Source organism: Zalophus californianus, chromosome 1 (assembly GCF_009762305.2).
Source record: "Zalophus californianus isolate mZalCal1 chromosome 1, mZalCal1.pri.v2, whole genome shotgun sequence".
Classification (NCBI taxonomy): Eukaryota; Metazoa; Chordata; class Mammalia; order Carnivora; family Otariidae; genus Zalophus; species Zalophus californianus.
The window spans coordinates 36,200,843-36,216,940 of record NC_045595.1 but is presented as its reverse complement, the minus strand read 5'-3'; the positions used below and the strand labels follow the sequence as shown (position 1 = coordinate 36,216,940).

General features: G+C 42.4%; 1 protein-coding gene across 2 annotated transcripts in view; it reads left to right on the top strand.

The window, feature by feature from the left end:
- Window positions 1-716: 716 nt before the first annotated feature.
- The window catches only part of TAFA4 (TAFA chemokine like family member 4), a 183,243-nt gene continuing 167,861 nt past the window's right edge, over window positions 717-16,098 (top strand). For both annotated transcript variants that reach the window (XM_027585373.2, XM_027585372.2), the window contains exon 1: window positions 717-1,138. The gene's annotated coding sequence lies outside the window, so the exon portion shown is untranslated. The remainder of the gene's footprint in view (window positions 1,139-16,098) is intronic.

Sequence of the window (16,098 nt, the reverse complement as noted above, 5' to 3'; positions counted from 1 at the left end):
TATGCGTATACTAACCACCTGGGGATCTTTTTATAATGAAGTTTCTGATTCCAGGGTGGGGTCTCGAAGTCTGCATTGCTAACAAAGTCTCCGGGGGTGCCTCTTCCAGATTACACTGTGAATATTAAAGAAAGTGGATTCTGCACCCAGACTTGTTGGGTTCAAATTACACACAGTTACCCCTGATTAGCTGCTATCTTCAGTAAACTAGTCTCTTCGTGCCTCAGTTTTCTTATCTATAAAATGGAGATCAAATGAGGTATTCTCTGTAAAATAAATACTATTTAAAAGTCACGGATTATTAGTGTCACTTCACCTGGAGAGGGGAAGAGGGCTTAGCATGGAGTGCGAGTCAAAGAAGTCTTAGCCGTACTTTCATAATTTCTAAAATAAGAAAGTATTCCAGTATTGACGTGTGTGCGGATTTCCCTCCTCTCCCATGCAAGCAAGTTACATAAGAAGCCGGATTAGTTATGCCCGTGTTACGCTCAGGGCGTCTGAGGGAGCCTGTTTGCCAACTGTTTTGGGTCCTCGGATGGAGGCACCCTGCGTGGGGATGGTTTTTGATTGGGAGCCGAACCCTAAATTCCACTCCCTTATGCAGGACTCACGCGGCTCTCAGGTATTTGGAAAGGAGTGGTGGCCACAGCGAGGCGCTCGGGAGAGGCGCTGGGAGCCGAGCGGGGGCGAGGCGGGGAGGGCGAACGAGCCGGGGCGCGGGGAGCGAAGAGGGCCGGCCCACGTGGACCACCGGGCCGGGCGGGGGCCGGGGCGGCCGGTGGCCGGGCCAATCAGCAGGGCTCGCGGTGGGCCCGGCCCCTCCCGGCCAGAGCGCCTGCAGGCTCGGCTCAGCACTGCTAGCTGCGCGCTGCCCGGACGGGGCGCACCGACCCCCTGCGTGCGGCTGCAGCCAGACCCCAGGAGTGGACTCGCACCCGCGCTTCTGCAGCCGCTGCTTTTCTGCGGCAGTTTCGGACTCGGAGAGACCTGGGAACTTTCACAGTGAGCCTGCGGAGGTGATGGGCCACTGCCGGGGCGCCTGCGGGGAGGTGGCACGGTGAGCATCCTCCGGCTCCGGTGCCGAGATCCGTGCCTCGTCCTGGACGCGCCAGCCCGATTTGGATGCGGCTCTAGTCAAGTAAGAAGGGTTGGAAGGGCAAAAGAGGGGTTGGGAAGATCGGGTTGGGGTGGCGCTGGACCCAGTGCTCAGTCTCTGTCTCGTGGGCGGCACCTGCCTCTCAGGCTGATACCGACTTGACTCGGCTCGGGGCAGCCCCCCTCATCCCGACGCTCATGAGTTGCGGGGTGACCTCCTGTGCGGTAATTGGTTTGCACCCCGAAGTTGGAAGCGGCGCTCCTAAGTGGGGATGCGTGGCTGGGGCCGGGCAGCGGCCACTGCCAACTTCGGGGTTCGTGTCTGCCTCTCACAGATCCCCGGGGTGCTCCTGGGGGGCCAGAGAGGCCACTTGAAGGATCTAGTGGGGAGGGGGAGTGCGAGCTCGGGGTGAGCGATAGTTTCGGAGAAGCCGGCCTTGGGGCTTCATCCCTTGAGTCTGAGCCCGTATTGTGATAGGAGCCAGCTTAGCCTACACCTGCAGCCCCGGTTGCGGGGCTCTTGCTGGAAGGACACCGCGTGCACTCGGGGCGCATCTTTCAGCTGAAGCGCTCAGCCTCCCGCCCAGGTAGAAAACTAGAGCAGGTCTGGAAGTTCTGTCTCTTCGCCCTTTAGGCACCTCGGATTTGTCCACCAGGCCGGAGTGGCTACGTTGCTTCCCCTCTTTTTCAGACCTTCTCTTGCCTCATTTGCCATGTCTGTCCGCTCCTGGAAGGAAAGGCATCTTTTAATCCTAAACTCATGGCTTGGGAAGGATGGGAGGTGGAAAGCCTGGTATCCCGCACCTAGGGAGGCAGCCGAAGCCAGCGCGGTGCCGCTGGTGCGTTTTTCTCCTGATTCAGTAGCATTTAACGTCTGGGGGTTCCACGGACGCCTTAGCCAAGCTATGATTCAACTCCCAGGAAGATGTACACGCACAGGTTCATGGACTCGCTGAGAACTCCCCATGTGCCCACATCCCTCCACCCAACCAGGGTTTAAGGACCCCTCTTGATGAAGCATCTGCATCCCTGTACTCTTTTCTCCTTTAACTTTTCTATGGCCGTCCCTCCAAGGCTAACAAGGTTGATGTGATGTGACAGGCGATCCCGGTGTGTGGGGATGGGCGTGTTCAAAGCCTTGGTCGGCTTCTTTCTCTAACATCCTTGCTATAGAGATTATCCACACCAGCCCGAAAATTCCACCTGCACACTCAGACACCCACACCTGCCCAATCACAGTATAATCAGTGTTTTCCACTTGGTCATTCTTGAACAGATGTATGACTTAAAAAAATTCTTCAACAGCTTGCTGTGGGTTTACAGTGACAAGCATTCCTGCTAAGTTTGTAGTCATAAATCAGTGCACAAGCCTAGTACTTCCTTTGGATTGGAAATACAGATCTTAATAAGGCACAGGAGAACAGTTTTCAGAATCATCATGACTAATGATGACTTGTGTCCTCCCAAACTGACCTCGTGAGTTGGCATTGCTCATTTGTGCAAACAGCTTTCTTCATATGTGTGGACGTTTCTTGATCGATAATCTCATAAAGCTGTATTTCAAGGTTTCCTCTCTCCGTTCTGCTCATTGTTCGCTTTGCGTGACTTTTCTGTCTTCCCTCTGTGCCATTTTAACTACCTTTGACACTTTAAAATTTATTACAAGGTTTTAAGTCACGATTCGACTTGGCCAATTTTCCCTGTTAAAGATAAGGAAGTTGCTGTTCCCAGAAAAGCAATAGCTGCTAGTTCACTTATTTTTCAGTGACTTTAATTTTTTTAACTTGTCTCCCAAACACACAAAAACCTTACAAATATCTCTACTTAATTACTGAATATTTTTCATTGGAGGCAACATTTCCATATTTCTAGTACTAGAATGTTCTAGGTCACTTGAATTTCAATATTCATTTTTTGCTTTTTTTAGAGATGTGTATTGTTTGATGACCTAGTTCCATTTAGTCTAAAAAAAAGTCTTTGTCCCCCTAACTCCTTTTCAGTGGCACATAGCCTTTCTCTAATAGCTGTTTTTATCTGCACAGCTCATTTATTGTTACACTTAATATAATACTTTGTTATGTAAATGATGTGTTGATGCATATGATATTAAAACTGCATTCCCTGGGGATTAACCCCTGGGGATGACATCATTACTAGCCAATCCTCTATCTGATTTGAACATACATTGACAAGGGTCACATTATCTTCTTGAGCAAGGGTTTCTATATTGCCTGTGATGAATAGGAGAAAGAGGAAAGTCATTTTGGCTCTTTCTAACTCTCAATTAGCTGCCCAGTTGGAGCGTTTTTGGGGATTTCTATACTAAGAAGCTTAGCTTAATAAAATTCTCAGATTGCAGTTTATAGATCTCCTTAGAATTTGCAGAAGTATGTTTCCCCCTTATGCCTCTTTCTTCTCTGGAAGTTTTTTACGCTACATTTTGGCTCTATTTCTTTACTATTATGGAGAGACATCATAGTAAACGGACTAGTCTTTTGAGTTTTTTGTCCTCAAGATAGATGGAACATCTAGATGATGGATTCTTTTGTATACACGTGTGCATTTCATCAGGTGTTGGATAAATAAATCTGCTAGGATTGGCAAAATGACTTCAAGTCCTAGAGCCAATCGTAGATGACTGGGAGATCATACAGTGGACTTTCTCCTGATTTGTTAGAGAGATACAGGATTGAGGGTGAGGGACAGGCAAGAGGAAAAAGACGTCCACAAAAGGGAAGGGATCTTGGCCACATTAATCACTTCATAGCTATTTGTTTTGAAAATATTATTAGAAAAAGCTCCCGGCCTTCCTAGCAGTCCTTACTTATAGACATAGGCTTGAGTCACACTTTGGAATAATAGCGCACTCAGTTTGTGATCTCTGGCAACCCCCCCTCTCACCAGAAAAAATTAACTTTGGCTCCCCATCTATTTGATATCTGCTGGAACCATAAAAGTTAACTCTTTGTGGTTTACAGTTGCTAGTCAAGCTAAATCCATCTTCTTCCATAAAGTCAGTGTAAAGGGCTCTTATGTGTGTGTTTTTTAAACATAAGTTTAATTGCATAATCTGCTTTAAAGAAAAACTCAAAGGCTCACAGAATTTTAAATCTGGAGAGTACCTCAGGAGTTCAGTATTCTAAAAGATCAAGGGTAGAAGGTGTTATGACTTAAGTCCATTACGGTGTAAAAAGAACTGGGATACTAACTTCTAGCCCAGTGCCCTTTCCTGACTTTTCTGATAAAGGCCTGCAGGGTGGAGTTGGGATGGTGGAAGGACCCCTCATTTCATCTGTCTCTGCAGAGCAGGACCATGTCCACCTCTCTCAGTATCAGGGATCAGTTTGTTAGAATGTTAGGCTGATTGAACCCAGCTCAGGGATTTGACAACCGTATGTACCAGCTAGCTTGGGCCACTTCCTAGTAGATGTCCTAGTATCTGCATTTACAAAAGAGACACTTAAAGGGGCGGTGGCAGTGGAAAAGAATGGGGTCCGGTGACTCAGTTTGGCCCTAATTTAAGCACGTGGAAAGACACAAATGTTAAAATTAAGATAAGGCATGATGTAAGGTTTGCGAGCTCAGAATATTAATTTATGGTGTGATCTGTCTCCTCTGTCATACTTTGTGCTTTTCAGCTGCTGTAAAACCAAACTGGTAATTTGGAATAAAACTCTATTTTCTGGCATGGTTGTGAGTAATGATAATGGTGCCCTGCATTTGTTGAACACTTCAGTGTGTGTCAGGTGTAGAATGTTGATGTTAATGAAACATCCTGGTTACTAAGTGGCTTTCTCTCTATGAATGAACTACCGATGTCCAAAGAGTCATGAATCTAAAACCATGTTGAATCTTTTTTGTTCACTCCTTTTAATTCAAAAGATGTCAGGATCTTACAGTAGCAAGTCATTAGCATGAGCATCGATAATTTTAATTCAAAAGCATGGTAGTGTCAGATATTAGGGAGTTCTTGTTAATAAAATGGCAAATAAAAATAAGACACTATATTTAGAAAGGTAGGTAGTAAAGATATTGCTAATTTGTCTCCTTTCGTAAGTTTGTAGTATTGTTAGTGCAGAAGAATAAGATACCTCTTCTAGAAAAATGCCCTTGTATTTCTTATAAAGAGAAAACACTAGGGTTTTTTTTAAGTAAAAATATGGCATTGCAGAAAAAATAAGCTTTGTGGGTTTTTTGTTTTTTGCTGTAAGTTTATTTCAAACTAGAAAGCAATTGAACTTTTCCGCAGCACTTCGCTTGTCTTAACTAAAGGTGGAACTGTCCAAAGCCTGTGTTATTGCTCGTTTTTAAATGATGATTGCATCTGCTTGAATTCTCTGTTTCCTATCTATGCCACATGTCCCAAAGTTTTCTCTGAAAATTCACAGTTTTATTTATTTTATTCAATTTTATTTGATCTTCTGCTTAATGAATCCTGAAAATATTAATGAGACTTCGGTCTGCCATAAGCACTTCCCTGTGCATCACTGGGGCTAAAACTCAAACTTTAGGCACAGGGTTTAAAATGATTAAAGGTTTCCAGCAAGGAAGAAACTTACAGACCATCTAGTGCAGTGGTTCTCAACTGGGGGCAGTTTTGCTCTGTAGGGAGACATTTTTGGTTGTCACAGTGTGGGATGGAATTAGATTGTGGTGTGCTGAGACCAGAGGTGCTGCTAAACTTCCAATCAGGCATAAGGCAGCCCCCACACAAAGAACTCTGCGGCCCAAAATGTCAGTGGTGCTCAGGCAGAGAAACGCTGGTCCAGGGTGACTTTTGGGGCCCAGACCAGTGAAATGGCTAGTCCAGCGTCCCCAGCTCCCTATTTCTGGCAGGGAACTGAGGTCTCTCATGCATAAGTAGGATTCTTTTCCTCACTCTAGGCTTCTGTTTTGAAGATGTCTTTTGTTTTTGATTTCTTTAATTTATAAAGATAATACATGTGTGGGGTAGAAGATTCAAGCATAGTAAAAGAATATAAAAAGGTAAGTGAAAAATGAACCCAGTTCTGCCATTGAGATAATACCTTTTCGTATTTTAATACATATATTTCCAATTCCCTCCTTCTGTCTTTATCCACAGAGAGATGTTGAGACCAAATCATTTTAGATAAATGGGGTCATATATCATATAATCTGTACTGCTTTGTTTACTGGGCAAAGGGCCATGGGAAGGCCTTTGGTGCACCCATGGCTGGGGAAGGAGTCTGACATCCCTCTGGTCAGCCAACATCCATGTGGTCAGGTGAAATCCCCTTGATTATGAAGACTTTCTATGGAGTGGTAGCCATTTACCTGCATTCATATGAGACTCAGATACACTCTGGAGCCATTCCAGGAAGGATGACAATTCGGTGAAGAGAGCTCTAGGTCATTCTTTTTCGTGGCTGTATGTTTTTCTACTTAAAAATGCATCTTCCTACTTGTCATAAAAACACCCAAAGTTAAAAAGCAATTTTGAGTTTCTTTATAATGTATTCCTCTTTGCCAAAGACAGCAAGTTTCATAATGTCAGTGCTGGAATACATCCTTCAGTTCGATTTTTTATTATTGGTGTCCAGTTTAAGATTTTAAGTAGTTTGAGAGCCAGAAATATTTTATACAGTGGGGTGTTTAATTAAGGCCATCCCAAAATATATTATTGGGATGAATTCTCTGCATATATCAGTGGGGGCAACAATTCACTGGGGCCAGCAATCTCCGTTACTATTTAAATCATTTGGCAGCTCTACCAGAAGCAGCCAGATTGTAATGTAAACATCTGTTACCTTTTCTCTGCTTTCAGAACTGATTATGCAACCCAGCTTCACATCCGAGACACAGCTTTCCTCATCTATATTTTTGGATTAATTCGTTCTCAACACACACGCACACACACACACGCACACACACGTCCACGGACACAAATCAAAAGAGCCGTAAAATTGGTTACCATGGGTCCAGTCCTCCCAGGATAAAACTTGCATCTTCTCCACACTCTGTCCTGCTCTTTGCAGACCGTTGGCTCTGCTCAGGAGCATGGAGCTCCATTAAGCAAGCTGGGGGATGGCTAGGAGTCTGTCCCCTGGCACCCGTCTGGTTCTCCTTGTGTGCTGAATTTCCACTCACCTCAGCTGGGGGGATTTGGGGAATGAATTGGTTAACATTGAAACGTCCCCCAATAAGGCCACGTAGGACCAGTGGGGCTTGGGGTGGGCGGGAGTGGGCAAGGAGACATTTAAATGGAATTGGACGTTAGATAGCAAATGTCTCTTTCACTAAAGTTTTCTGCAGGTATTTACCATTTTCACATTAGGGAATGCTTGTTAAATATGTGCTTTGTTAGCCTTTCAAAAAATCATAGTAGCTACAATAGCTATCATTTGTTGAATAAGGATGTTGCTGGGTACTGTGCTAAGTGTTTTATTTTTTAAAGATTTATTTATTTAATTGAGAGAGAGAGAGAGAAAGAGAGAAAGAGAGCATGGTGGGGAGGGGCGGGGGAGGAGAGAGAGAGAGAGAGAGAATCCTCAAGCAGACTCTGAGCATTGAGCCTGAGCACTGCTGAGCTCTGAGCCTGACGTGGGGTCCTATCTCTTGACCCTGAGATCAGGACCTGAGCCAAAACCAGACATCACTATGCTAAGTGTTTTTATTTTTTTTTAATTGCACTAAAATACAAATAACATAAGTTTACCTACTTAACACTTTTTATTTTTTTAAATTTTTATTAAGATTTTATTTTTAAGTCATCTCTATGCCCAGCGTGGGGCTTGAACTTACAAACTCAGGATCAAGGGTCATGTGCTCCAGCGATTGAGCCAGCTGGGCACCCCGCTACCTAACCATTTTTAAGTGTGTCATCCGGAGGCATTAATTGTTCACATTGTTGTGTAGCCCTCACCACCGTCTATCCCCAGAACTTTGTTTATCCTGTAAAACCCAAACTCTGTGCCCATTAAACAGAGCTCCCCTACTTAGCTCCTAACAGTTAATTCTTTTTCTAGCTCTAAGAATTTAACTGTTCCATGTACCTCACTGAAGGAGAATCATACAGTATTTGTCCTTTTGTGGACTGGCTTGTTTCACTTCGCATAGTGTCTTCAAGGTTCATCCATGTTGCCGTGTGTGTCAGAATTTCATTCTCTTTTTTTCCTTTAAATTTTTTATTGTTATGTTAATCACCATACATTACATCCTTAGTTTTTGATGTAGTGTTCCATGATTCATTGTTTGTGCATAACACCCAGTGCTCCATGCAGAGCGTGCCCTCTTTAATACCCATCACCAGGCTAACCCATCCCCCTACCCGCCTCCCCTCTAGAACCCTCAGTTTGTTTTTCAGAGTCCATCGTCTCTCATGGTTCGTCTCCCCCTCCAGTTTCCCCCCCTTCATTCTTCCCCTCCTGCTATCTTCTTCTTCTTTTTTTTTTCTTAACATATATTGCATTATTTGTTTCCGAAGTACAGATCTGTGATTCAACAGTCTTGCACAATTGTAAATCCCATTTTGTTTATCCATTCATCTATTGAGGTGGATTGCTACTACCTTTTGGCTGCTGCGAATAATGCTCCCAGGCACGTAGGGGTACAGATATCTTCTTGAGTCTCTGCTTGCAATTCTTTTGGGCATGTGCTCAGAAATGGAATTGCTGGATCATATGGTAATTCCATTCTTAATTTTTTGAGAAACCATCATACAGTTTTGCATAGAAGCTGTATCATTTTACTGCACTATCTCATTTAATCCTCCCCCAATCCCTATAAGGTGGAGTGAGCCCTCATCAGAAAGGAGCCACTCCTTTCTGTACACCAGGAAGGTGAAGGACATTGGCTGGAACTACACAGGTAGCTTGTGGCAGAAGCCACAATTTGAACCCAAGCAGTGTGGGAGAACCAGATTCTTACTTGATCATTCATTCGTCCAGCTCAAGAAGATTGACCGAATGCCTCATGTGCACGGCCTAGGTGTGGTGGGGGAGAAGAGATAAGTAACAAATATGTTTATTGTGAGGAAAAGCTCTGAAAGTCCTCACCCTGCCACACTAAGGAATTTGATTGAGATGTGGAGCTCCCGTGGGCCATTCTCACTGTGAAATCAGTATTTGATCAAAATAATAAGAGGCCGGTAAATATACACTGTGGTTATTTTGGCTGCTAATATTAGAGTTGCCTCAAATCCTCTGGCGATTAATAACCATGCAGCTCATGGTGTTTAGAATGCCATGCCAATGTTTGCTTCTCGTTGGAGGTGGGGTGTAGTGGTGGGTGTAGACAGTACAAGGAAATAATTGAGATCAAGATAAGCCTTAGGTAGGATCTGAGTGATGACTGCGTTTTTATTTTACAGAGACAGTAAGCAGAGGACATGGGCATCTTTCTCACCAAAAACCCAGCTTAGTGGAATTACTGCAAAAGAAGACACGTTTAGTCACTTTATGGAATTAACAATTGATCAGTTTTGTGGTTCCCAAGTCCTTTATAAGCACCCCATGTTTATTCATTATTGTGATTACGCGGTGGAAGCTGCTGTGCTTGATGTGATGAGCAAAAGCAAGCCGCTAAGGCATTTAAATACACTTGAAATTAACGTTTGCACAAATAGGTGTCTGATGGGGTATTCTAATTTGATTCTAAAGGCCTAGAAATAAGCCTGTAGCTAAGGGTGTCCTCCTGGGAATCCTAAATCAGATGTGTGTAGCTCATTTGCAAGGTTTCTGTGTTATTTAAAAGGAAAACGGCGATGTTTGGAACACATCAGCCCCACGTCCTTTGTGGGTGAGTAGGCGGAGCAGAGTACCAGTAAGCTTGGCTGTTGATACTGGCCTAGCATATTGGGTTACCCTTTAGGATAGAGCAGCAAGCTCTAGTGTTCCTGATAGTGTGGGGGGAAAGTGAGCTTGTCCCGATATATACTCGAACAAAGTACACTAATCATCCTACGGAAGTATTAATCAGAGAAGGAAAATGCTCCTCAAGTCTGAAAGTTAAGGTCACCCTGAGAAAAACGACTGGCAGAATTCCTAGAAAACTCTTTTTCTTCAAGACATTTGATTCCAAATTTACTCTCTTCACATTTACAAAAGACTCATGATCCCAAGTGTAAACTCAGTTTCTGGTTTGATGTGCAAATATTTCTGAACCATAGCATAAACAGACATGAACTTACAAGCAGTTGACGACATTCATATACAAGTTTCAAAGTCCTCATTGACTCAGAAGTAGGTAACAAGGAGAGATGAATGTAGGGTTTACGCTGATTGTAATTTTTTTTTTGTCCTCTGAACATTCTGGATTTAAAAAATCTATTTCATGTTCTCAAGTCTTATTTGGTATGCCAGTATCCCAATTCCAGTTTTATTACAATTCTTTTTATTGAAGTGTAGTTGGCAGACAACGTTACATTAGTTTCAGGTGTACAACATAGTGATTCGACAGGTCTATACATTATCCTGTGCTCACCACAACTGTAGCCACCCTCTGTCACCATAAGATGCTCTTAAAATAGCATTGACCCTATTCCCTATGCTGTTTCCCCCTGACTTACTCATTCCATAACTGGAAGCCTGTATCTTCCACTCTCCTTCACCCATTTTGCCCATCTCCCTAAGCCCTCTTCCCTCTGGCAACTCAGTTTGTTCTCTGTATTTATGGATCTATTTCTGCTTTATGTTAGTTTGTTTCTTTGTTTGTTTTTCAGATTCCACATATAAGTGAAATCATATGGTATTTGTCTTTGTCACTTAGTCACTTACTTCACTTAGCATAATGCCCTCTAGATCCATCCATGTTGTCACAAATGGCAAGATCTCATTCTTTTTTTTAATGGCTGGGTAATATTCCATTGTGTGTGTGTGTGTGTGTGTGTGTGTGTGTGTGTGTGTATTCCATTGTGTGTGTATATATGTCCGTATATATATATCATATCTTCTTTATTCATCTATTGATGGACACTTGGATTGCTTCCATATCTTGGCTATTGTAAATAATGCTTCAATAAACATAAAACATAGGGGTGCATATATATTTTTGAATTAGTGTTTTTGTTTTCTTTGGGTAAATACTCTGTTGTGGAATTACTGGACTGTATGATATTTGTATTTTTAATTTTTTGAGGAACCTCTAAACTGTTTTCCATAATAGCTGTACCAGTTTGTATTGCCACCAACATTGTGCAGGTGTTCCTTTTTCTCCTACAATTCTTCATATTTTCACTGAGACTAGTGCATAAGAACCACCTGGAGGGTATTGTTAAAGCACAGATTCCCAGGGCTCACCCTCAGAGCCACTGGTCTAGGATGGAACCTGAGAATTTGCAGTTTTGATGAGCTCCCCCAGAGCACTGAGGGGTCAAACCCATGCTTTACACTTCTTTTTACAGTTCATCTTTCAGAGTTAAAAAATTGTAATATGGACATTTTCATACAACAAGGTTGTTTTGATGAGGTTATGAGTTTTTCATTTTGTAATATGCTGGTTAAGTTTGTCTAAACAGTACAATTCTGAAGATCAGTTTAAATCACTGAACCCAAAATACAAATTAGATGTTGTTTGGATCAGTGTTATATATGAGAAACTGATTTTGATAACACCTGTAAGTTTCTTTTGGAGTGTAAGTTATATTTTCCATAGTTGAGAACTTTTAGAATAAGAATTGTATGTTGTTTAAATGGATATTGAGGCAGTTTGGCTGTTCATAGCACGTAACCAGCATATCACCTGCTTCTGTCATCTGGCTGATGTCTACATGGATCAGGAAAAAAATGGCTTCTATTTTCATATACTTTGAGTCTGATTTAAATTGTAATCCTATCGGCAGGTGACACACAGGAATTTCGTTTTGGTTCCTGTATAGTTAAGACTCAGCAGATGTTAAAAGCTGACGTGGATTTAAGATTTCATCCGTTCTGGGAATAATTGAAGATTTAGTTAGGACCAGAAGATGGAGTTGCAGATAGAGTTATAGGGCTTGAGGGGGTATGGAAAGTTTTTGCACAGATGCCTGGCTTGTTGCATTCTCTTACCACTTGGAGGAATAAATTAGCATCTGTGTTTGCTTAAATGAAAAGCTTTCCATGGATTTTACTTTGTCTTGCACTATTAACAAGAACTTGAAGTTTGCAAACCAGAGTCTCTTCTGAATGAAAAACAAATGCTGAAGAACTTGATTTTTTAAATCTTGATTCATTTTTAAAAAAAATGGCGGTTTTGTGAGAATTTTTCGAGATAGTCTGACTTATAGAAATGTGTAGGTGTTGGCAGGAAGGTTACCATTGGCAGCCACCAAGAAGAGTGGATAGGCTGGGTCGGAGTCACTTAACCTTCTCCGTCTCCAGAGCTGTGTTTTAATTACATGGCTGGTTTGCAGAACCGTGATGCTCTCTCGAAGGCTGTGCCGTGTTGCGTATGACTAGGTTTGTACTAACATTTCCTTGGGACCCATCAGTCACTGTTGTCCCTTCAGCCGGTTTCACTTTGGTTATCTTTGCCCAACTGTCAAGATGCTATAGCTCATGGCCGCCTGCCATGGTGCCCTTTGTCTCCCTCCAGTTCTCCACTCCAGACAGTTAGAGATGAGGCTTCCAGGTTGAGTGGCAGACTAGGGCGCGACAGAAGCTAGTTTACATGGAAGACAAAACAGCAGACATATCCACTTATATATATATAAAAAAAAATGTGGCATTTTTCTGCTGGCTGGGAATGGCGGGTCAGTGTTATTACATTGACTCTGGACAGTGATGCCCCCAGTGATAATATGGGATCACAGCAACCAGCGACCCACTGGTAACATGCAAGTGGTAAAAAAAAAAATAAAGGTAAAACTGCAGTAAGATTAAAAGCAAAGCTCCCCTTTAATGACCCCTCCAACCCATTTCTAAACCTCTCTCCCCAAATACTATTAAGAGTTGGACTGATATCATTCTGTACATATTGCAAATACATTATGTCTCAAAGAAATCCCGACATGAGGAGGGAGAATGGACTGATGATGTGCTGGTAGACTCTTTAACCATTTGAAGTTCATTTGTCAGTGCTCACTGATCAACAGAAGTCGGAAGCAGATCAGGCATTTTACGTTTATTTCAAAGTGTAATGTGGAAACATCAAAACATGTTCAACTTTTCAGTTTGTGTTATTTAAATTATGTATGTTTACTAAATATGCAGTATTGTATGAATTTTCTCCCTTAAGTAATTTACTATACATCAGGTTCAATAATTTGCATTGTTTGCTTACCATTATCTTGGGAGTCCTGTCATGTTGGTACATACATAGCGCTTGTCTATTTCTTTAACTGCCTAACTTTCATTAGGAATGCACTACATTTTATTTAGTTGTTCCCTACAGGTGGATATTCAGATTTTTCCATTTTTTTCTGTTACAGGGAGTATTATGAGAACATTCTTTTTTTTTTTTTTGAAGTATAGTTGACATACAATGTTATATTAGTTTCAGGTGTACAACATAGTGATCCAGCAGTTATATACGTTACAAAATGCTCACCATGGTTAAGTGTAGTTAGCATCTGTCAGTACAAAATTATTACAATCTTATTGACTGCTTTCCCTATACTGAACTCTTCATCCCTGGGACTTATTTATTTTGTAATTGGAAGTTTGTACCTCTTAATCTACTTCACCTATTGTGCTCATACTGTTTTCCATAGTCGCTGCACCAATTTACATTCCCGCCAACAGTTCACGAGGCGTTCCCCTCCTCTTTTTTTAAGGATTTTATTATTTATTTATTTGAGAGAGAAAGGGAGAGAGAGAGACACAGAGCATGTGCATGAGATCAGGGGAAGGAGGAGGGAGAGGGAGAAGCAGACTTCATGCTGGGTGTGGAGCACAACTCAGCTTGATCTCGGGGCCCTGAGATCATGACCTGAGCTGAAATCAAGAGTCTGATGCCTGACTGAGCCACCCAGGGGCCCCGAGGGTTCCCTTTCCTATGAGAATGTTTTTGAACAAATTTATACCTCACACTGAGATTCAATGTTTACTGTTTAAAGCCCTCTCATAATTACATGTAGCTTTGTAGCCAAATGCTAGTTTTTTTTTTTTTTTTTTTTGAAGTACACCTGGAAGAGACACGTTAGAGGATGTGTTTTATAGTGTTATAGTGTTATAGTGTATAGAGAAAATTCTAAAGTCTGTGTTGTCCGTTAACAGAAGCCGCTGAGCCACATGGGACTGTCGAGCACTTGAAGTGTGGCTGTTGTGACAAAGGAACTGAATTTTACATTTTATTTATTTTAAATAGCTTTACATTTAAAGAGCCACTTGTGTGTAGTGGCTGCCATTTTGGACAGTGCAGGTGGAAGGTAAACTCCGTCAGAGCCCGGGTACAGCTACTATTTTACTATTTTACTCCCGAAATGTTTTAGTGAGTGACTCATCAAGAGATGGAAATGTAGTCCGTTGTGTTCAACAAGAGGCTCAAGCCTCTTTCACTGAAAATAGAGAGATAAATAATAGACTGAAAACAGGATGGACTCGTTAAGATTTATCAGGCGTTTTCCTTCCCTCGTTCAGGCTCCTGTCTGCTCTGCCCTGGCTGGGCTGCCTGACGGGAGCTGCATCATTCTACTGGGGCAGTTCTTTGTAAAGTGAATTGATGGCTATGTAAATACAGCCATTAACCTCAAGCACCTCAGACAGCTCCTTGGGCGCTGTAGTTCTCTTGCCCTTGAAAATGCTGGTTGATGGATGCGAAGATATTAAAAAAAAAATTTTTTTTTTCTCTCTGACTGTTGGAAACACTGGACCTTTTAAAGATTGGCCAAAGGAGCCAGTGAAATTGAGGGCCTACTAGGTGTAAATACTCTGGCAGGGGTTTGGAATTCTGTTATTGCAGAGGGATATTTTATAGGTTTACTCTAGATAGATAAGAAATAGGGCTCTGTGTTTTCATAGGTACTTCTTTGAATAAAACACACACACTGAGATATAATTTGAAAGCATGGGTCAAAGGAAGTTGGTGGAAAATTTGCTCTGAAAGCAAATGGAGTTTTATAATTCTAAAATTTTGTATATATTTAAAAATTAATAGCATGTCTTGCGATTAAAAATGCCTTCCCTTTCTTTTCTTGGAAGACAGTTGTCGGAGATTGAGTGGGGGTGGAGACAGACAGAAGATAGATAAGATTCCCACGTTGAAAATGCATTTGGTTGGGATGCCTGGCTGGCTCAGTCCGTAGGACATGCAACTCTTGGTCTCAGAGTCGTGTGTTCGAGCCCCCCGTTGGGCGTGGAGCCTACTTAAAAAAATAAAAAAGAAATAAAATGCATTTGGTTGTAGGAAAAGTAGCAGTTGTGTAGAAGTAGGGCCAAAGGATGACAGTTACTGGTGTCTTGATTTTCTGATGTCATCTGAGATCTCTTCCCCTTGCTTATTCTCCCAATGACCACCTTGACCATCTCATTTCCTAGAATGCCTAAACTCGCTCCTTCCTCAGTGACTCTGTACTTGATGTTCCTTTGCTTGGAACGTGCATCCTGTTTGTTTTCCTATCTTTTTTGGCTGGCTCCTTCTCATTCTTTAAATCTCCACTGTTACCTCAAGTACATAAATCCCTTACCTACTCAGAGCAACAGCTCTCTGGCCTCCTATAAAGAATTGGTGGGTGTTTCCAAAGCTCACTAGGTGGAAATGCTTTGAAAGCTGCAGCTTACTCTATAAATGCACACTGTCATTATTCCTGAAGTTCTGCCAAAAACCACATTGCCTCTGCCAAGCTGTAGTGATCTTCCATAAGGCTGGGCATTGGTGTGAAAACGCAGAGGTGTTGAATTCAGAGTTTGAGCTTCTACCTTTCCATCTGATCCTCGGAAAATGCCATCGCTTCCCTGAGCTTTCCGTCCTTCCACATTGGCACACAGGGGAGGAAAGCTGTGACCTTGCTCTTGGGTTTTGATGGGACAGAAACACACATGGTTTTATAATTAAATTTCACAGAAGACAAAACCTGGAAATTCAAACCATACAACACCTTAGTTTCATAATAAGTGCAGTTGAGGTATT